Source organism: Ascaphus truei, chromosome 3 (genome assembly GCF_040206685.1).
Source record: "Ascaphus truei isolate aAscTru1 chromosome 3, aAscTru1.hap1, whole genome shotgun sequence".
NCBI lineage: Eukaryota > Metazoa > Chordata > Amphibia > Anura > Ascaphidae > Ascaphus > Ascaphus truei.
In genome coordinates, this window is record NC_134485.1 from 98257465 (window position 1) to 98281795 (window position 24331).

A 24331-nucleotide genomic window follows, 5' to 3' on the forward strand; every position below is an offset into this window, starting at 1 on the left:
ATAGCACTCAATGGGCACCCTAATTACAATAAATTAATACACAAGACACACAATAATAAAACATAACTCCAAAAAAACACACTTCACTAAATTAAAACAGTAGCCAGCTAATCCAATGAATATAAGCAATAACATCAACAATGAATTAATTAAACCATTAACCAATGAAACCAATTAATTCCTAAACCAACTCAAAATGAATAGTAACACTAACCAATCAAACCAATTAATTACTACAACATTAATGAATTTAAACATTAAAATACAAATAAATAAATTCTAACAATATCTGAAATAACCATAAAACGCATTAACTACCATAATACATTAACTAAAAACGAACACCAATCGCAAACATTGTATTACCATTAAGCAGGAAAAAAAACAAACAATGACATCCACATAAGAAACTGAAATTAAAAAAAAACAACAGCAATACCAAGCCAGAAATGCCCCCCAAATATTGTCATAATAATGTATTAATCTGTACCCTAAAGTGGTACAGATTAATATATTATCAGTCAATGTGTCTCCCCAAAAAATCAAAAAACACATCCAATGAAAAAACCTGTGAAAAGAGACATTTACAAACATTGAATATATTACTTACCATTAGAAGCGGTGGCCCTCCGACTCCCAGGGAAACAGGAAGCTCACGTACCTTGAAGGCCTCCAACAGCATCCGATGCCATCCGCCATGAAGATCCGGATCAGGTACCCAAATCTTCTTTTTTTTTTCTTTAGTCGCCTTCTTCTATCTTCATCTGTCACCATTTCTTGATCTTCTTTATCTTCTATCTTCATCTGTCAATCCAAAAAGCCACATGGTAAATCCCAACCGATGTTGTCTCGTCATCTTCTTTGGCTCAAATGAGGCGTCACGGCCTTAAATAGGGCTTGTGACATCACATTTAGCCTCAAAATGGTTAACAGCCACCTGATTGGCTGTTAAAACCATGTTCCGACTTTAATTAATTATTTTTTAAATGATGTCACTTAAAGGGAATGATGCCAGCCAATCAGAATGGTTTTGCTTCATTTGCCTTTAAGATGACGTCACTAAATCCAAGATGGCCAGCGTCATCCCACGATGAATTGTTTCCCACTATCTGATTGGCTGAAATACCATGTGACGCCAGCCATCTTGGATTTAGTGACGTCATCTTAAAGGCAAATGATGCACAGCCATTCTGATTGGCTGGCATCATTCCCTTTATGTGACGTCATTTAAAAAAGAATTAATTAAAGTCGGAACATGGTTTTAACAGCCAATCAGGTGGCTGTTAACCATTTTGAGGCTAAATGTGACGTCACAAGCCCTATTTAAGGCCGTGACGCCTCATTTGAGCCCAAGAAGACGACGAGACAACATCGGTTGGGATTTACCATGTGGGTTTTTGGATTGACAGATGACGATAGAAGATAAAGAAGATCAAGAAATGGTGACAGATGAAGATAGAAGAAGGTGATTAAATAAAGAAAAAAAAAGATTTGGGTACCTGATCCGGATCTTCATGGCGGATGGCATCGGATGCTGTTGGAGGCCTCCAAGGTACGTGAGCTTCCTGTTTCCCCGGGAGTCGGAGGGTCACCGCTTCTAATGGTAAGTAATATATTGAATGTTTGTAAATGTCTCTTTTTACAGGTTTCTTCATTGGATGTGTTTTTTGATTTTTTGGGGGAGGCACATTGACTGATAATATATTAATCTGTACCACTTTAGGGTACAGATGAATACATTATTATGACAATATTTGGGGGGCTATTGTGGCTTGGTATTGGTGTTGGTTTTGTTAATGTCAGTTTCTTATGTGGATGTGATTGTTTTTTTTTTCCTGCTTAATGTAATAAAATGTTTGCGATTGGTGTTCGTTTGTAGTTAATGTTGTATTATGTTTGCTAATGCGTTTTATGGTTATTTCAGATATTGTTTGAATGTACTGTATTTCTTTGTCGTTTAATGTTTACATTCATTAATGTTGTAGTAATTCATTGGTTTGATTGGTTAGTGTTACTATTCATTTTGAGTTGGTTTAGGAATTAATTGTTTTGATTGGTTAATGGTTTCATTAATTCATTGTTGATGTTGTTATTGCTTATATTCATTGGATTAGCTGGCTACTGTTTTTATTTAGTGAAGTGTGGTTTTTTTGGAGTTCTGCTTTATTATTGTGTGTCTTGTGTATTCATTTATTGTAATTAGGGTGCCCATTGAGTGCTATAGAGGCTTATCATGCCCATATTATTATATGGGTATGATGTACCACTATACTACTCAATGGGTACAGGGTGGGTATAGTCAGTCAGGGGTGGGTGCTTAGGCTCCCGGGTTTGTATTGGGTCAGGGTGGGTTAACCCCTTAATGACTATAGCGGTTAGTAACCACTAAGGTGATTAAGGGGTTAGGGGCCATTAGAATGTCTTTATTATGTATATATGCTTTCTTGCTACGGAGGACAGAGGGACCTGCTGCTGTGGTAAGTACAGTATAACTGTATTTATTTACTTTATTTTTGTATGGTAATGCAGTGTTCAATAATGGGCAAATAATCTATTATCCATACCTGGATAATAGTTATTTTGCCCATTACTGTACTGTATGGGTTTGGGCGGAGGGGGGGAGGGTGGGGTGGTGTGTATTGATGTTTATTAAAATGTTTTTTAATATAAATTTATTTCACGTGACCGGGACATTTCCTTGCATAGGAGATACCGGCATCCCTTAAAGGTGCCTGTATCTCGGGAAGCAGGGGGTCCCCGGACCTGAAAACAACGCGGTTCAGCTCCGGACACCCCCTGCACATCTACACTATGAAATAAATTTATATTAAAATAAATACTTTTTGGGCGACATTTCCGCTGTGAGAGGCGGCTCTCTCAGAGCCGCCCTCTCTGCAGCAGAAATGAATCGCCGGTTTAGGCCTTTTCAGAGGCTTGATGCTCTCGCTGGCAGCAACTTGCCCGTTCTAGGAATTTTGCTATCACAGGTAATCGAGGCTTTCTGAATACCGTGATAGCAACCCCCAAAAAAACAGCATTTTAAATGCCCTGGCGATAATTTTTATCAACCTTCTCTGAATGAGGCCCAAAGATGGAATGTCAAATGACGCCACAGGGTCACATGATGTCTTGTTGCCATGGCAACGCGATGTCTGAAGGTGCCGGCTGCCAGGTGGGGGGGGGGGTCGGAGCATGCACAAGCAAGGGGGGAGCAGGCAGGGGGGTGCAGAGGGAAAATTTTGCGCACTCCTGCTTTTATGCATGCCAGACAAATTTGAAAGGGTTTAAGTCAGGGGATCTATAAATATAGAGACAAATATAGTACAGTTATTGCCAAGAATAAAACAAACATGCATAACAGGACAGTACTATTTCATACAGTTAATAGTATACTACTGCACAATACAGTTACTTACTCTGGATGTGTTCTGACCTAGTTGATCCCACTGTCCGTAATGAATGTAGCAGATGCACTGTATTTTGGGTTGTTGTCTTGGAAGAACTGGTGACAAGATGTGAGGTATTCAGAAACTTAAGGTGCTGTCTGAGCAATAATGACCTCCTGGAAGTAGTTTATTCATGATAACTGGAGATGCAATAAAATGGTACACTTTTTTACTTGATGGGAAAATGCGACAGGTTCACGTTATGATACAGTTACTGTTCACACCACTGAAACCGAAGTGGATTTACTTCAAATTTAACTATAGGTTATTTTCTCACAGAAAAAAACAGACAGAGTGTAGTCTATAGATTCCGGAGGAAGCCCGAATCAGTCCAAGTGAAAAGTTCCTGTGAGGTGCTGTGCCAGGAGAGCTGTAAAGATTTTCCACCATTATAAGACACATACATTCTTTAAAAGTTGGAGCTGCATTTGTTGTTACTAAAACACTTTCAGTTATAACTGTTGTCATGTTAGTTTATTTTGGTCACTAACACATATTTTTAATATTGTTCACTTTAACACGGGGAGCACTTTTTTTGTTTTTCTATTTCACACTTAACCAGACTTGTTTGGATGAGTACAGCTGGTCATCAACCATATAGTATTTTGAATGCTACAGTATACTGTATAAATATTTCCCATATGTGTGCAACAATCTCTGGAGAGAGACTTGATTTATAAGCTATTTTTATGGCCTTCACATGGAATATTGCCTGCTACAAAAGCTGAGAATGTTTCACTGATAGATTTTACCACCCTATAACAGTAGGTATAGAGATTATTACTCATTCATTGACAGTCCTCAATTGTTTTGCAATGCAGTGCATTGTGATTCTTCTGTTAATGACTGTTTAGCAGAGGTTTAGTTTACCACAAGACAACAACTTTTGTATTCATTAAAATCATATTTAAGACACTAGATGGCAGCAGAGATATTTAGTGGAAAAAATGGTTATCTATTAGGCTGAGTCCATGGTGACTCTGCCCGTGCGGAGGCGCGCTGAGGCTGAGGGAAAGCGGGTGCTTTCCCTGGCCTTGGTTAGCGCGCCGTCGGGGGGCGGGCCAGTGACATCACGGAGCTGGTTCGCCCTCATTGGGCGAACCGCTCACGTGACCGGCTCTGCGCTCCCGTGAGCGTGCGAATTTAAAATTTTACTAAAACCTACGCTTCCGCACGTTTGCGGAAGCGTAGGCGAGCCCCTACTAAAGTCGCTCTCATTGCGGCTGCAGGGGCTCACTGGTAAGTGAGAGCGCGCCTCAGCACGGGTCAGCGCAAAGCGCTGACCATGCCCGATGCCTTAGACTGCATATAATACTCATTTTAGTCTCAGATTTTCAGTATGGTATGATACTATTCTATTTGACAAATTTAGTCTGAAAATAAAGAACTGAGAGCTTATTTGTTAAATCTGGGAATTACGAAGATTTTCCCTGTAAATATGTATGTTGATCAATTGGGAAAGAGTGTACTCCATGAGAAATCCACTCAACCAGAAAACTGACATTGTTGTATATTTGGTCAGTAAATTGTTCAGGCTGTAGATCCTTTATGTTAAGGGCTGGTTACATTTGAATTAAGAGAGGCTGTAATCTGAGTGTTTTTGTCTAAGGTAATAACTATGCATATTTAAAACCCAATGCTACCATTGCAAATATGTCTGCAATCGCCCTGTGCCCAAACCATAACAATTTACACATTATAAGGATTTAAACTAACCAGAGGGATACCGGCACCCCATAATGGGGCCTGTAAATCGGGAAGCAGGGGGTACCCAGACCTGAACTCAATGTGGTTCAGCTCTGGAGAACCCCTGCTACAATACAGTAATATTAAAATAAAATAAAAGCAGCTTCATTACCTTTACGGCTAACCGCTAAGGCAATGAAGGTGATAAGGCAGACTACCAGGTTTATTGGGGGCAGAGGGGGTGAGTGAAGGGGGTAATTTCCTCAGAGTGGGTGGTTAGGTCTCCTGGGTGGGAAGTGGGTATGTAACAACTATGGTAATGAAGGGGTTAATCCCTCCCACCACCCACCTGAGAGGCCTAACTACCCTCTACACTCAGTCCCTCTACCCACAATGAACATTGCAATACAAAACATCAATAAAATACATTGAACACCCTCCCACCCAAATAATAACCAGCCAGCATATACAGTAGTAAATTAAAGTTCTACTTACCCCTTCCTGGATTAAGGTCCTCCTCGTCCTCCTCGGATTCCCTTTCTTCAGTGGGCACCAAAAAAAAAACTACTGGCCACTAACCCCTCAATCACCTTAGCAGTTATTAACCACTAAGGGGTTAATCCCCCATCCTGGGAGACCTAACCACCCTCCAAAGGCACCTATCGCACCTCCTCTACCCATTGATTGGCTCAGTGGCACACCTATGCCCTATTTGCCTGCCTGCAAATCCCAAACACAAGCATCAAATTTCAAAGACATTACATTTTAAGCATAACAATGCCAATAAACCAATTGATTAGCACAGTAGCACACCAATGCCCTATGGACAGGAGCTGCCACTATACCAGTCAATATGTTAAAACCAATTTCCATTTTAAAAAAAATGCCAATAAACCAATGGTTTAGCACAGTGGCACACCAATGCCCTATGGGCATGAGTTGCCACTATACCAGTCAATATGCAGTCGGTTACTACCACTAAAGTAATGAAGGGGTTATCCCCTCCCACTGCCCACCCAAGAGGCCAAACCACCAACCCTGGTGCAATTATCCCCTTCACTAACCCCCTTTACCCCCAGTAAATGTGGTAGACTGCCTTAACCCCTTCATTACCTTCATAACCTAGCGGTTAGCCGCTAAGGTAATGAAGCTGCTTTTATTTTAATATTACAGTATTGTATCAGGGGCTCTCTGGAGCTGAACCACATTGATTCAGGTCCAGGGACGCCTGCTTCCTACGTTACAGGCCCCGTTATGGTGTGCCAGTATCCACCTGGTTACTTTAAATCCCCTGATCACGTGGGCCATGATGTGGGAGAATTTAAACATGGCCACCAGGATACCGGCACCCCATGACCGGGCCTGTAACTCGGGACGTAGGGGGTCCTGGACCTGAAATCAGTGTGGTTCAGCTCCAGAGACCCCTGCTACAATACTGTAATATTAAAATAAAATATAACCCCCGTGATCGCCTGTTCGAGAAGCGAAGGTAGAGTGACTGATTCAGTCTATCTCTTACTGAGTGTCTCTTACAGACAGGTAGAACCCGGTATGATTCACACAACGCGAGTCCCATTGAAACCCATGGATCCTAGCTATGTTAATGAGATGGTCCATTACAGTTGCTTTCGTCTACCTCACAAGTTTTTTTTTTTATCGGAATCACGAAGTTGTTTGTGAGATGTGGTCGAATCTTGGCTGCTTCATCTGTAGCGTTTCAACCATGTTCCATGGTGACTTGCATGCGCAGAAATGCTATGACACGCATATGCGTTTCCATGGTGACACGCATGCGCAGCACATTAATACTGTATGTGCGATTATTAATATTGACAACTGTCTCATTATTTACAGTCCATGAAATAGAAAAAATGCTGTCCTGCGCTTCAGCCTAATAGTAGGCACCGAAGGTGTCAATCCGCCATGTCTCTGGGTGTGAGGGAGCATATAAAAGACCCTAGGGTGACCAGAGTGTGTGGAGAGGTAAAAAAGAAATAAATCTCTTACCTTAGTTCTCCACTCTGGTCTGGGTCCTGCTCGCGCCTCTCTTCCAGTGTCCACGTGCTGCCCTCAATGGATGCGAATGGTGGATGTGTGAAGAAGGCGCTACTGCGTATGACAGAAGTCCAAACAGGTCCCGGATGATACAAAAAGCTTTATTGACAACACACTTGGGGGCTACACCTGGTGTAGCCCCCAAGTGTGTTGTCAATAAAGCTTTTTGTATCATCCGGGACCTGTTTGGACTTTTGTCATGCGCAGTAGCGCCTTCTTTACAGTCCATGAGCCTGCCAGTTCGAAGAAGAAAAATAAAAGTACATTGTAAATTTGGAAGAAGAGACTTTGTATTTTTGTATTCATTTTTACTGTACAGTATCGTGTGCAAATAAAACATTTCATTTTCTGAAAAACTTTTTGGTGTGCTCACATTTTTACTCTTTAGATTTCAATTAAATACACTTTAAATACATACATCTATGTGATATCGGAACATGCGCACAGGAATGGGAATAAGTGACGGGTTGAATTACAGTTAGATTTTTAAGACACAATATTTCACGAACGCCGACATGTGTTAATGGCCGGTACTACAGACAAAACAGAATTTCCTTTTCTGACCTATCAAATTACGGGTAAATCGTGAGAAAATGTAAGAATGCCTGTGGTGCGGGGGAGGATGCCATACGGGACCCTAAAAGCATGAGGGCCCGAACCAAGAGTTTGATCTGTATTTCATTTTGAACAATTTAAAAATGTTTGAAAATATATATATATTTTACATTTTGATAACCAGAAGCAAATATATATACAGACTTACTGTACCAGTGACCGTAGACATAAATGCACAAATCTGTGGCCCGGTTGCAGAAAGATAGGATTAAAGCAGGACAGCAGTGTTAATCCTACCGGGCCAGCCAGTCTCAGAGGTGTCTCAGAGATAAGCAGTCTCTCTCTCTGTGTCTCCCTGAGCGGCTCATGGACTTTTAATTATTATTATTAATAATAATTATTTTTAACATAGGTTTGAAGCAAGGGGTCTCTGGTGGTGAACCCCTGTACAGGGGGTTCCAGTATCTCCCGCAAGTTGCATCATGTTGGCCAATAGGAAGCCATGACCAGATGAAATCACGGCTTCCTATTGTCCTATTACAGAGTGGCTATCGCCATCCCATATCTCTGGCAGCAGGGTGTCCCGGGAGCTGAAACTAATGGGGTTCTTCTCTGGAGACCCCTACTTCAAACCTATGGCCCACCCCCTAAACCCAAACAAGTGCTTCCCCCCCCAACAGTAATGGCCAATAGTCCTATTCACCAAATCCGGCTAATAGCACACTTGACCATCTGACGCATCACAAAAATACATTTAACAAAATAGACCTTACAATAAAATAATAACCTAATCAATCGCTAGCCATAAAATCCATTGATTAGCACTGTGCCTACCTAAGTTTTCAACAGGGGCCCAGATACCCACATTACTAATCAATGAACTAAATAAAAGTATTATTTACCCTTGCCAGAATGAAGGCTCATCCTCCTCATCCTCAGATGCACCATCACTCATCAATAAACAGCCAATGCCTAACCATAAAAAACACTAATAAAAACATCAAAAAATAATCCCTGTCCCATGGCACAAACAAAAAACACATCAGGTAAAATAAATCAAATCCTGGCTGAAGGGTGACGGGTCCTCCATTGATTGAAGGGCAGTCTCGGGTGAGTAGTTCTGATTCCTTCTTTTCTTCATCTTTCTTTTCTTCTCCCAGATGTTGATTGTAGCTCTTCTTCCTATCAAATGAGATGTGACTGGCCTTATATAAAGCCTGTGATGTCATATTTAACAGTCACATGGTACATCCACCAATAATATTGGTGGATGTACCATGTGAACATCCATCAGTTTAGCTGATAATTACCTCTTAACCAAACAGTCAGATCGGTAGATGTACCATGTGATTCCTTCCCTTGTCTGGTGAGATGAGGTCACTTTAAAGGGAAGGAATCACATGGTACAAACCAACCAATCGTACCATTTAATTCCTTCCCTTTAAAATGTCCTCACAGCACCCAAAACAGGAAAGGAATCATGTGGTACATAAACCAATCTAGTTGCTTGGTGTACCATTACCTCAACGTTTAGCCACTAAGGCAATGAAGGGGAGTTATTAATGTGTTTTGGTTAATTCCCAAAAACCACTATTAGCCACATTTGGCTAATAGGGATGTTGTGCAGTACCTAAATCAGAATAACAAATGTATGAATCACATTCAGGCCGCGGTACAATACACAGCAGACCAGGTGCAGCGTGCAGCATTTAATCCTGATCCCCCAGAAGTGACTGTCCTGGAATCAAGTTAGTTGCCTCTGAACCTTGACTCCCTATACCTAATTGCTATAGTGGAGACACCCTCTGCTGTCATAGGCTTCTAAACCAATGTGTTATTAAATTTTAACTTACCCCTTCTCGTTTTTGTGTCTCAGCATTCAAAAGTCGCATTTATCATGTCTCTGTTAACTGACGATGCCTTGGCGTGGGCATCTCCTATCTGGGGGCAAAGACTGGACCTCACAAGTAACTTCTCTCTTCACATAGGAGCTCCGAAGGGTATTTGACACTCCAGGGCATAAGGTAACAGCTTCCTCTTCCCTCCTACAAACAAAGGTAACTGTGGCGTTCCCAGAATATATATATTATCCACACTACTCGTGGAATGGACCAATATCCAAATACAATAAAGTAAGAGATAAAACCAGAAATAATAGTTGATATACTGGCCCCTCTGTTGATATGCTGCTCGACCAGATTGAGAATCTTCCCTGGATCCTTATTGGGCAGTGGAATTGGAGTGTTTGTGGTCAGCACAAGAAGATATCATGTATATGCGAATGATATACAGTATAAAAAAAATAATTAATACCATGTATATATGGCTGAATCTATCTAAAGATAGAGTAGAAAGATCCAGGGCAACTTCAGATTTCTTAGAAAAAATTATTCAACACAAAAATACAATGTTTCATCCCTCCTAGGGGACTTTATCAAGTTGTTTTGTTGTGGTTTTGTGCTGAATAAATTTTTCGAAGAAATCTGAAGTTGCCCTGGATCTTTCTACTCTCTCCAATGTTGGATGTTCTAGGCAGATATCCCTGAACCAGGAGCACCGGTATCAGCAAGTATCTTATTTGTTTTTTTGTGGTGTGCAGCTTCTCTTGTGATATTGAATCTATCTAAACACACATATACACACAAGACATAGGCTATGTGGGGGAAGATGTTGGATATAATAGACAGCTACTCACATGGCCATGTGTGAGTAAAAATCTCAAAACAGTTTTCTTTAGACAGCTAGGTACCTAGTGTCTCTCCTCTGTGGCATGTATATGGAATACCCTCTGTTTCTTAATGGTGAGCCTGCACCTCTCCCATGACCCGGTTAGGAAGACAGTCATATGCAATGTATAAGAAAAGGGTGCTTTACTATTAAAACATACATGATTCATAGTGACTCACATATAAAAAAGGCAGCTGCAGCTCTCTTGTAGTCCTTTCTGGTCATCAGTTGTAGGTTGCTCCCACTTCCGCGTCCGTCAGTGGGCCTGCTCATCTGAGACCTATCTGGGCTATGGTGGCTGGTTAGGATCCTGGTGATGCACGTCAGACAGGAACAAAGTGTTTCGAACATAAGTTCTTCGTCAGGAACCTGACGAAGAACTTAGGTTCGAAACGCGTTGTTCCTGTCTGACGTGCATCACCACACTCCTCTTCCCTCCTGCATATCTCAAGACAGTCGAACGGTGGCCCGCTACGCAGTTGAATTCCGGTCTTTTGCTGCAGAGACCAGATGGAACGATGAAGCACTGGTAGCAGTATTTTGGCAAGGCCTTGTGGAGAACCTCAAGAATAAACTCGCCGCGCTGGAAGGTCCTGCAGATTTAGAGGATCTCATCGCTCTATGCATCCGCATGAATCATCGTCTACAGGAGAGAAGAGCCTAGACGGCCCAGCACAGAGGAGGTATACATTCTTTTCATACTCTTTCAGCAGCTCCCATTACCCCTAATTCCCTGGACCCAGAGGAGGCAAAGCAGCTCAGTGGTAACAGGCTATTGGCCAGCAAGAAGCAGCGCAGACACAGTTTTTCCTCTCCTTTGTCCCCATATAATGGGAAATGCCAAATCCCAGTGAGATCCAGCAGAGTCACACTGGGAGTATTTTTCTCCTTCTCACCTACCTACTAGGTTGCTCCTGTCTATCAAGTTAACTGGGAAATCCATCAAGAAAAGGGAATTTCTTCACTCTGGGTCAGGCGGGCGGCAACTTTATCGACCAGGCTTTTGCAGAGAGACATCAAACCCGTTGGTACGAAGAAAAAAAATCTCCTATAGGATTGGAGGCGATTGACGGCAGACGTTACAGCCAGCGTTCATTTCATTAGTCAGCGCTTTTACGGTTTTAGACGGGTGCGGATCATACAGAAGTGTTTTGTTTCGATGTTATCCAGTCTCCCACTGTTGATGTAACTCTTGGATTGATTCTTTTTCTTCTTCTTCTTCTTCTTCTTCTTCTTCTTCTTCTTCTTCTTCTTCTTCTTCGTGGATTGGACAAAGTGTTGACTCATCCATTAGAGTCCTTGCTGTCTGACAAAATGTTCTGTAGCATCGCAGACTCTGTCTGAAATGTATTTACCACCCGAGGTAAATTTCGATCTACCCAGTATCTATTCCACCTTTACGGGATGTATTCAGCAAGGCCCAGTCTGAGGAGTTGCCACCACATCGGCCTTTCGACTGTCCCATTCACATCTTACCCATGTCTGTGCCTCCAAGAGGATGTTCCTATCCACTCCCCCTCCAGAGAACCGCGCCATAAAAGATTACATTCAGGAAAACCTATACAGGGGATTCTTCCGAAAGTTGTCTTCTCCTGCTGGTGCAGGATTTTTCTTCATCAAGAAAAAGGATGGATTATTACAGCGGTGCATTGATTGAGGACTCCACAAAATCACAGTAAAAAAATCGGTATCCCTAACCACTCATTGCCGAACTTTTTGACCGTTTACAGGGAGCCTTCTTTTTTTACCTAACTAGACTTACGAGGGGCTTACAATTTTGTAAGAATTTGTCAGAGTGATGAGTGGAAGATAGCCTTTTATACTCATCATGGGCATTACGAGTATCTTGTTATGCCATTTGGACTCTGTAACGCTCCGGTTAGATTCCAGAACTTTGTTAATGTGGTATTTAGGGACCTTCTTGACAAGTATGTCATCGTGTACCTTTACGACCTCCTGATTTTCTCAAAATCTGCACAGGAACATTCAGGCCAGGTGATGCAGGTCCTAAAACGTCTGCGAGAGAACAATCTATTCACAAAACTGGAAACACAAATGTATTGTATTGTATGTCTTTATTTATATAGCGAGGAAGATGAATGCTGCACTCCCCAACAAAGAAAGTAATGATCAATACCTGTGCTCCTGGTTCAGGAATCTCTGGGTGGTATTCCAAGTGAAATAGGAAGGAAGAGCCTGGGCACTACAGATTTCTGCTTGTGAAAAAAGATTTATTTAGCCAGTATGATGACGTTTCGGCCCCTATGGCCTTTCTCATATGCATATAAATCTTTTTTCACAAGCAGAAATCCGTAGTGCCCAGACTCTTCCTTCCTTTATTTATATAGCGCCATAAATGTACATAACGCTTCACAGTAGTGATACATGTTGTAATCATATAAATAACAAATAATATAAATAACAGGTCATGGGAATAAGTGCTTCAGACAAAAAGTAACATTAAGGAAGAGGAGTCCCTGCTCCGAGGAGCTTACAATCTAATTTGTAGGTAGGGGAACGTATAGAGACAGTAGGAGGGAATTATGTATTATAAGAGTATTATCATGACAGGCAGCAGGAAAATAGTGCTAGCATGTGTAAGCACCAGTGATGAGGACTAATAAAAAGCAGATCCATGTGTGCCCAAAAAAACATTACACCACATCAGGCACACATGGACCTGCTTTTTATTAATCATCATGTGGTGTAATGATATTGCACTACAGCAGCACCTGTTCGCCATTATTCAGGGGGCCTAAGAGCAACATGTGTGTTCATGTGCAACGCCTGCATTTTAGTAACATTTTTGTATGCTGTGTGTAGTACTGCAAGTTCAGTAATTACAGAACAGTCTGACTTCCATACACACATAAAAAACAAATGATTTTTTGCAACGGTATGTGAAAAAATACGACATACCAGAACATCTGTATTGACAGAGACAGTCAATGGTTATTTATTTGAGCTTTATGACAAATTAGCAGCAATAAATTACCCCCTCTCCTCCAACAACACACATACACACACACACAAAACACTGCAGTACTCCATAAGACTGGTGCTAAAAGACACCTTACAGCTAATTTAAGTGAATGGGTTCAAGGAGTCTTCTCGTGCTGGAAGGTGTCTTACAGCATAGCACTACTTAAGAAATGTGGGCTATGATATTTTAAATTGTGTCGTAATATATATCAGATGATCAACACTTGAAGTAAATTGGATCAGCTCTATTGGACCTTTCACCTCGGATCCTCGTTTTGATTATTATACCTTGCTATAAATTGGCCTTATGTTATCAAAACTGTCTACCTTACAAGATATTCAATATGCTTTTATCCAAATCATATGACTCTCCTACAGTAGTATTTGTTAACCACCTTCTTAGATATCTTTGCTGCTACATTCTGATGTAACTGCAAAGTTATCTTCCACTCTTTTGAAACTTTGAGAACTTGAGTCCTTTGCGCCTTCATATATCGCAACTCAAATCTGTTATTAGGCTTCTGATTAGGCACTGTGTACTATTTTGTTTGCATTTCTGAAGCTCCAAGCCGTCCTTAAAGAAGGTCAAGAAGGGGGTGCTTTGGTATTCTGCTCAATGCTTTCCTTTCTACCCCACTAGTCTCTATTGCCATCTAATGATTGAAATATTTATATATACTGTCTGCAACGTCTGCTTTCCCATCAATACCTACCTAGCCCATTCTCTCACAATATTTAAATGCAAGATACAGCCAAATAATTTAAATGTCTTTTTGTGTTTGTTGTTTAAAAAAATATATAAAAAAAATATTGAAATTGTTTACATTAAATAAAAGCATGAAGCGCCCATGTTACCTCTTTGAAGTTGTTTACGGTATAGGCGCTTCCAAGTATTATGATCATTATTATCATCATTATTATCTTCCATTTATAATGTGCCACCTTTATTCCATAGCGCAGTACATTATTGTTGGAGGACAAAAGCAATAAAATATCAAACATTAATATACATGGTTACAGGACGGTAGATAAGGGGGACCCTGCCACAAGGAGCTTACAATCTATAAGGAATGGTATATTTATTATTTATTATTTATTTATTTATCAAATATTTTACCAGGAAGTAATACATTGAGAGTTACCTCTCGTTTTCAAGTATGTCCTGGGCACAGAGTAAGACAAATAATACATGCTTACAAAAACAGTTACATAAATGATCAGGGTATACATTATATATAAAACATTGCGTGCACAGATAAAGAAAATATATATTATGGGCGTATGAAACAGTTACAGACCAGATTAAATTGTGAGACAGCCTTAGATTTGAAAGAACTTAAACTGGTGGTGGATGTGAGAGTCTCTGGTAGGTTGTTCCAGTTTTGGGGTGCACGGTAGGAGAAGGAGGAACGGCCGAATACTTTGTTGAGCCTTGGGACCATGAACAGTCTTTTGGAGTCTGATCTCAGGTGATAAGTGCTGCAAATGGTAGGGGTGAAGAGCATGTTCAGATTGCTGGGTAGCTTGCCCATGAAGAATTTAAAGGCAAGACAGGAAAGGTGAACTTTGCGCCTAGACTCTAGTGATGACCAATCTAGTTCTTTGAGCATTTCGCAGTGATGTGTGCTGTAGTTGCATTGGAGAACAAAACGACAAATTGAATTGTAGAGTGTGTCAAGTTTGCTAATTTGGGTTTGAGGTGCTGAGCCATTTACTATGTCTCCATATGGAAACATAGGGTACAGGATGTAAGAAGGTTGGTGTGTTTCGGATAGCTGTCTGTTATGTGAAAGAGTTGGTATTGGGAGAGTGGGATTGTGCGGAGGTTGAGCTGTAAGAGCAGGGTAAAGTGTGAAGACTGAAGCATTTCAAACATCTGAAATATTTTACCAAAGACCAATAACAAGCTGTAACATTACGAGTGGAAGCAAACGGCTGACAGCCTTTGGTTTTCGCCTTTGCTGAGAGTAGCATCTGAGGTAAAGTGCAATCAGCTGCTCAGCAAACAGACCCCTACAGCAGAGATACATGGTGGCCGGGCTGACAATATCCGGGTCTCTGAAGTTGTCTTTTCCTCATGATGTAAATCCTGTCCTCACACTGACATAGTGGACAGAACATGTGAAAGTGAGGCATATTGTGGAAGCTCTCTTAAGGGGGGCGCCTTTGCTGCGTTTTGGGTGTTGTTTTTAAGCATGTCTGAGGTAAAGTAAAATCATTTACACAGCAAACAGATCCCCATAGCAGAGATTCTCCATAGTTGACAAAAATACATAATGTAACAAAATTATCTAGCAGTTTAAATATTTCTCACACTTGTGATACATTATTGCTGAAAATGTTCAGGCTCAAATTAAGATTTCTTATATAAATCCACTCTTTTTTAAAAAGCAACAATCCCCCCCCCCCCCTAACTAGCCCCTGCTAACAGTTCTCGAGATAATTACAGTATTTTAAATTGCCAGATGGCTCAACTGAAAAAATGTTGTGGCATCCTATTGGACAAAGATTTATCAGCCATTTTGCTTCCCCTGGAGGGATACTGAAACCAGGTAACTTCATACTATGGGTATGTAAACCGTGGGATCCCAGGAATTTTTTTAAGATTATTCCATTCAACTCTGGAGAATCCCCCAGTTTCTATCCTGTAAAAAAAAGAAAAAAAAAGGAGTAAACGGGATTACAGCTTTAAACATTCCCCCCTGCTGTGATCAAAACGAGTTGCACAGCAGAGATATTCAGTACACTGAACATAGTGAAACAGATGAAAATTATGAAGAGTCTTACTTGGGATAATTTAGTTTAGTTACTGTACTTTATCGATATTGAGGCCCTTCTTAATATTTGCAATACACATACTGTAATTATTACCTTACACAAAACAAATATAGATTAGATTTTTCCTTAAATTAGATGCAGCCTGCTTTAAATTCAGCTTCATCATGAAGCTTTCTAACAGCTTGAAAAAAAACCCCATAAAGTACTCTCCTCAAATGCACTTATTTATCCTATGGGTCATGGAAATAATAATAATACAGTTATTCCTGCTTCCTCTGTAAGTGTCCCAACATAGCACTATTTGCAAACACTTGAGGGAAGGGCATCTTTTATTTTTTTTTACATTTTATATGTGTCAATATTCCTCTTTTATATTATCATTTTCTCCATGTTTTGTGGGCAGATTCTATCATGTGTATGGTTATGCAGCAAATTGTAAAGGTTTATCCTTGTGTAGCCAATGTTATAGAAACCCGTAGCTTACTGAAGCCGGATAAACACAGCACACCAGTGGGCGTACTGGCCATTGTTTTTTGAATCCGCCACATGGGAAAAGGGGGTGTGACTATCGCTCTAATTCCCCAGCGGGAGCATGCCATGGGGGCTACAATAACGTTGGCTACATCTATATATTGTTATCTCACTCCCATGGCCAGAATGCATGCTCTTTATTTAATTTTACACCTACAGTATACACCATATCTTTTATATGATATTTGGCATTAAAGAGGCAAATCATAACGTTTACAATGACAGATTAAATTTAGTTTTATTGGATGTTGAGGTGGCTCATTCTAGTTAATTGTATTACTTTAATATTCTAGGAGACACAAAATGAGATTAACTGACTCACAACATGAAATTAGCTATACATATATGATACATTACACCTATGGTATCACATAATTTAAGAATCAAAAATAAAGCAATAAGTCATATGAAAAATCACAGGACACGAAAAGATGTTCAAAGAAAATGATCTATCTATCTATCTATATATTTGTCAAACCACCGTATGCCTGTCTGTCTGTCCTGTGTCCCTAGGGACAATCGCATTGGACCTTTGGCCTGTCACTCCGCCTCAGGCCAATGAGATGGCTCCCTTGGGCCGCCCGCCCCCGCACACCTCTCATTGGCCTGCGGCCAACACCACTGCCACACTCTCCCACCCCTCACTGAGCTTTGGGAACGCTTCGCAGCACCTAACCCTCACTGCTCTGGGAGATTTGGGAATGCTACACAGCACCTAACACTCACTGCTCTGGGACCATGCTTCACAGCTCTCAACCCACAAAACCCTCATCACCTGCTACCACGAAAAGAACTGCGGAATCAGGTACAGACTCTTACCTATATAAATATTGCTTTCACCACTGCAACATTCCCCACCCTCACACAACACCGCATGATCACCTCCACACACCACACGCTCACGGAGCGCATACCGACGGACACCGCCTCTTAACAACACCCCCCTCGCACCCCCCCCCCACAAATGCAGACCACGACCGCACGCCACACCTCTCCCGGTACCGCAGCCCCTCTACGGCCCGCACACACTACGGCCTACACTGCCAACACCCCTCCCCTTCACCTCAACACAACCACGCCGGACCGCACCATCACCGGCAAAACACTACACACCCCCACCAAACAAACACACACTCTGCTACCTACTCACTTTCACCGCCACAGAACACCATCGCCACCGGACAACGCACGGATCTCCTCCAGAGGCCGCAACACACACCCACACAGAGCTTGAACCCCCCCCCCTGAGCCCACATCGCACTCTGATACTCACATCGCCACCGGAAAGCGCACGGAGCTCCTCCGGAGGCCGCAACACCCACCCACACAGAGCATGGACCCCCCCGAGCCCACATCGCACTCTGATACTCACATCGCCACCGGACAACGCACGGAGCTCCTCCAGAGGCCGCAACACCCACCCACACACAGCATGACCCCGCCCGAGCCCACATCGCACTCTGATACTCACATCGCTACCGGACAATGCACGGAGCTCCTCCGGAGGCCGCAACACCCACACACAGCATGACCCCCCCCCCCGAGCCCACATCGCACTCTGATACTCACATCGCCACCGGACAATGCACGGAGCTCCTCTGGAGGCCGCAACACCCACACACAGCATGAACCCCCCCCCCAAGCCCACATCGCACTCTGATACTCACATCGCCACCGGACAATGCACGGAGCTCCTCCGGAGGCCGCAACACCCACCCACACACAGCATGAACCCCCCGAGCCCACATCGCACTCTGATACTCACATCGCCACCGGACAACGCACGGAACTCCTCCGGAGGCCGCAACACCCACACACAGAATGAACCCCCCCGAGCCCACATCGCACTCTGATACTCACATTGCCACCGGACAACGCACGATCTACAACACAACACCACAACCACTCCCGTGGCGCGCAACACCTCCCATAACATTCACATGACATTAAAAGTTTGCAATACACATTATCATACAACATTTACACATACTTATCACGGTTCACATCCCGAGCAACGCCGGGTCTCTCAGCTAGTTCAATATAAATAACACATTCAAGTATGATCACAGTCACAAGTACTAAAAGTAGAACAAAATATAAATACAATATGTAAATAGTAATAACAATAAAGAAAGAATAATACAAAGTCTTAAGTACGCAATATAAAAAAGGTACCTTACTAAAAACATGAAAGTATAGCAGGTTGACACCCTAGTGAAAGAGACATGACGTTTGAGGCTGCAAATCACCTTTTGTGAAGAGTCTAAAGTGGTAAGTCATATCACAGCTTTATATACACACAAACAGACCCCACATGTGCCATGCTGATTTGTAGGCGGCCATTACCTTGGTGTTAAATAAAGGATTTACTATTCATCCCAATCAAGTAAAAAGGAAGCTTTAGATACAGGTGTATGCCTGTTATCTACTGTATGCAACTACTGTATCATACAGTCATTTTATTTTCAACCAGGTTCCACAGTGACACGCATGTGCAGGAATGTTATGTCACATATGCGTTTCAACCAGGTTCCACAGTGAAGCTTATTTGATTTCACTATGATGTACGTGCAATACTTACCTGCTGCTTGAATACCACAATATAATTAATTTACTACACCATGAGATTTTTTGGGTTTGTTCTTTTTTTTACTGTATCATACAGTAATTTTATTTTCAACCAGGTTCCACAGTGAGACACATGTACCGAAATGCTATGACACGTATATGCGTTTCAACCAGGTTCCATAGTGATATGCATGCACAGAAATACTGTGACACGCATACTGCATGTGTTTCAACAAGGCTCCACAGCGAGATGCATGTGCAGCACACTACTACTGTATGTACGATTATTAATATTGAATATTGTCTCTTTCTTTACAGGCCAAGACGTCCAAGAGCTAGCCAGTACAACGAAAAATAAAAGAACCTTTTCGTTTTGGAAGAAGAGACTTTGTATTTTTGTATTTTTCATTTTTACTTTATTATCATGTGCAAATAAAACATTTAATTCTCTAAAAATACTTTTTGGTGTGCATGTTTTTACTCTTTAGATTTCAATTAAATACACTTGAAGTACATACTGCACAGTACTAAATATCTGTGTGATGTCGGATCGTGCACGCCTGAACGGGAATAAGTGACAGATTGCATTGCAATTAGATTGTTAAAATGCAATTACTCGAGATAAATTACTTTTTCTCGACGGATCAACGAGAGTGTCAGACAACGCTAAATTTCAATTTCTGCACTCTTTTAGACCATGGTAAAATTACGGCAAACTCACGTGGAAATTACAGATTTCTCACAGCATGGATAGGCACGGATTAGGTTGCCGTGCGGCAAGCGGTAGAGAACAGGCAGTTACATCTGTACACAGTATGTACTCTTCCAAAATGGCTTTATTTAAAGGGATTTTTGAACTCCCTTAACATTAGAATTATTCCATTTTAAATTAAACTATTTTGGAAGGGTACATATCCACATCTGCCTGATTACTTGGTTGGGATGAATAGTATACCCCTAATAAATATTTATGTTGTGTTAAATATTGTATGTATTAATTGTCTGCATTTATATTTCTTAGATTTGATTTATATGCAAGTATAACAGAATATTGGGTGTATGTCTACAGTATATATACAGATGCAGCGGCCGTTATTTTAAGGCATCACGGCACTGTTTCCATGTGCGCTGCTGTACTTCATGCGGCATGACTGCGGCCAATCGCCCCAGGCACGCGTTTATCGTGGTTGCTTTGTTAGAATTTTATGGATTGTGTGCAATTACAGTATACTGTATGCAATGAAATAAATTAATTGTAATGTGTAAAGTACTGTGCAACTGTGCTACTGTGTCAATTTCAGGTGTTTAAAAGCCAGAACACTAAAATGCAATTTTCTGCACTCGCCTGCACTCGCGTCTTAAGGCAGTATGGTTGGAAGTAATCCCGCGCCATCACATGGGTATTCCAAGGTATAAACCGCGTGATTTCGTAATATAATGGCCGCTGCATCTGTATACATATCACTTGCAAGATGAGGAGTTCACTTTTACATATTATATTGTAGCAATAGCCTCTCTCTCTCTCTCTTCCACAGCATTTTTATTGCTTTGTAAATGGGGCTGTTTTTCAATATTTTGGACTTGCATTTGATTTCTAACGTTTTGTAAAATTCTATTTGGAAAACATCCCCTATTGAAGCTTCCAATGATTTAGCAGATTGTACAGGAGACTTTTTTTAAAGTTGAAATGATCAATGTAAACATACCATCTGGAAAGCATGAAAATAACAAATGTTGTCACCTACCTTTTCTAGCTTTTTCATTTCCAGATGTCAGTTATATAATTGTGGGGCCCTAGGAGTCGTAAATATTGTGTAATGGGTGAGATACAGTACTGCTGTATGCCTGATAAATATTCAAAAAGCTGATCAATTATTTTGAAGCCTATTGAGCCCACCCTAGTGTTTTACATTGCTGTTAATTAGCAACAGCAAGGTCAAAATAATGATAATAAAATAAAGAAGTAACTAATAAGAAGTGCATTGGAGATTTTCATTCACCAAAACATTATATTTGTCCAAATATTAGACAAATTAGATGTCCAAACAGTGGCCTCAGACTGGACGATTACAATATGCACATTTCGATTTTTTTCATGAGTAGAATACCTAAACTGCTTTATATTTTCTAATTGGATTTTTAAAGGAAAATTACCAGGAAGTAGAAGCTAAGAGAAATACAGATATAGGAAGACTTGCTGTACCCGGCGCTGAGGTCGAAGAAGCAAAATTCATCGGCACCGGAGAACGGGTCTGCTGTGATCATGCTATGGGCGGGGTCTATGCTTCCAACTGGGACTTCCCCCTGCGTTAATTCTTTGGTGATCCAACCATCATTCAGTAGTCGTGTGAACATGGGTACAAGAGGCACCGGAGACAATATGTTTATCTACATCTGTACCCAGTAAGTAAATGTGATTATTTAGATATACTGTATGAGGGAATTATATATACTGTACAGGTATGTTATATATAAAATGTATTATTTAATGTTTGAATTATATTTTAGGTGAAGCTACTGTATTTATTCTTCGTATTTACGGTTTAAAGGAGTAGGCTCATAGGGGAACTATGAGGGGAGAGAGAATCCTGCAGCTTTGATAGGTAGAGTTTGAATAGCATTTAACTACAATTCAAGTCAAAATGACTTAACGCTGTTTGAGCTCTGATGACCGTTATCTCCCCTTATTTGACACTGCTCTGTTTGTTCATACACTACACTTTAATCCTGATGAAGCATGAAACACCTACCTAGAGGTTCTGTATAGGTCAAGCTCAACCTTGGATTGTTTCCATCTGGTGCAAACTCGACAGAGGTGTCAGGACTAAGCATTCATTGTTTTCTATTCTGCTACGTGTGAATTTGTTTTTACTTTGTGTATGGAATATATTTTCTTACTGTTTATTTCTCTTTGCTCTTCTATTATCTCATGATTGATCCACAGGCTGGTAATGTCTAGTGGCTAGAAAGATTCTTGAGATGTTTTGAAAATCTACATGATTTAACTTAGGAAACAGGTATCTACAAGTTCCAGTAACTCAAAAAGTTCCTTCGATCTAAGTACAGTAATAAACTTTTTCTAAGTTAATCATTCTTATTATTTTTTTACTGTATGTTTCTTTTTTTGTTTTATCATTTTTTTTGTTGAAAGGTTAAGAATACACCTAAAAGCAGAACAGAGTGGGTGATAATGCAATACATTATTTAAGAAATTAGATACAACTAAAATTAAATTCTGCCCCAAAATGTTGTGCCCTAAATTTCTATGCAATCACATATTTAAGATCTTTAATGTTAGCGTTATTAGTCACCTCAGGAGTGCGCAATCTGGGGGATTGTGGCAGATACAGAGGTCCCGCGCTCTCCCCAAGGCATAATTTCCTTACCTTGGCTTCCAACGACGCGTCGACATGGCAACGCGGCATCAAATGACGCTGTGGGGTCACGTGATTCATTTGCTATATGAAGTGTATATTCCTCCTACTAGTGTAAAATAAAAATATTGAATAAGTGAATAATTACAGTATCTACGATTATCTATAGATGGGTGAGTATTTTTTTCTACTTTGTTTTGTTATCTCTATAAATAATTTCTTTATTAGTCTTCTTTCCATCTGTATTTCTCTGTACAATAATGTGTCTATGTTGCAGGAGTTCCTCTACTCTTTTACATGATTATTATAGTTGTAAGAATACTAGTCCGTGCACTTCTTTCTATGGTTACACCTATATGTTTCAAATGTTTGTCTTTTTTGACCTAAAGAAAAAATGTTTTGGTCTTTGGTTCTATTTTCATGATTTATTGATACATTGAGTGTGGGGAACTATATTTTTTGCATATACTAGTTCATGAGGAATATAATGGGATCCCTGTTTGTTCCCTTTGCACGCTTCTGCATTATTAATTTAAACATACAGTGTTGCTGTTTTCCACTTTTTTGTTTTCAGTTTATTTATTTGTTTAATATCCATATTATTCACATTGTTTTTTTTACATAAATATTTGTTGTCGGATGTTATGCCATTCCCAGAAAGGGATGGCAAAGCACAAATGTGGGCCATTTCAGGAAGAATTTGCATCTCAAATGTTTACATATTGCCCATCTTTAAAAAGGAACTATGTTAATTTTGGCAACAAATGACCTCTAGTTTTGAGGAAGCATTAAGGAAACATTATTGTACCAAGTGAAATTGTGGCAACCAATAAATGATATCTTAAGTAAGGATATTGTACATGATCTGTTCTCCTGTATGTTACATTGACAAACGTGACTCAAATATTCTACCACCCATTTGAGTTAAATTGATGCTGGCAATAAGCATGACTGTAAGTCATTATCTTGTATCCAATAACATGCAAAATTTGAAGAAACGTGGTCTTGGGGAGATCAGATTTTTCCAAGGTCCAAAGGGAGTATTTAGCCAGGATCACCCCATAAACAAAGATAGTATATAGTGTATAATTGTGGATACTATTGGCATAGAAAAGTGGAGTCTTGGCTCTTTTAGGCAACCAACTTACGGTGTATCAATATAATAAAGGCAATAGGAGTGTGGTTATTTTGCTGAATCAGGTAGATGTTTGCAGCATGATGAATCTCGAAAACAAAGGAGAAAAGAATGATGGTGTAGAGCAAACAAACACAATTTATCTAACAGATAATGATGACAAATGTACTCACATTCTGTACATTTGGTATGGACACATAACAAATGTGGGATGCGTGTGGATACATTCCTCCCATGCACAAGGGAAATAAACTCATTTCTGAAATCACAGACTACCTCACTCACTGGCAAGCTCAAAAGAGCCTGTAAAATTGTAATTTCTGCAAATCTCAGCTGCCATTCACACATTCAGTGGCAAATGTAATCATTTGCCTACTGTATGTCCATGTTGAAGAAACGAATACTAAAACATTCTCCAGTCTACTCTATTTGCTGATAGTCCTTTGTTTACCACTCCACTGTTCACGTACTGTTGGACTGTATAATTGAAAAAT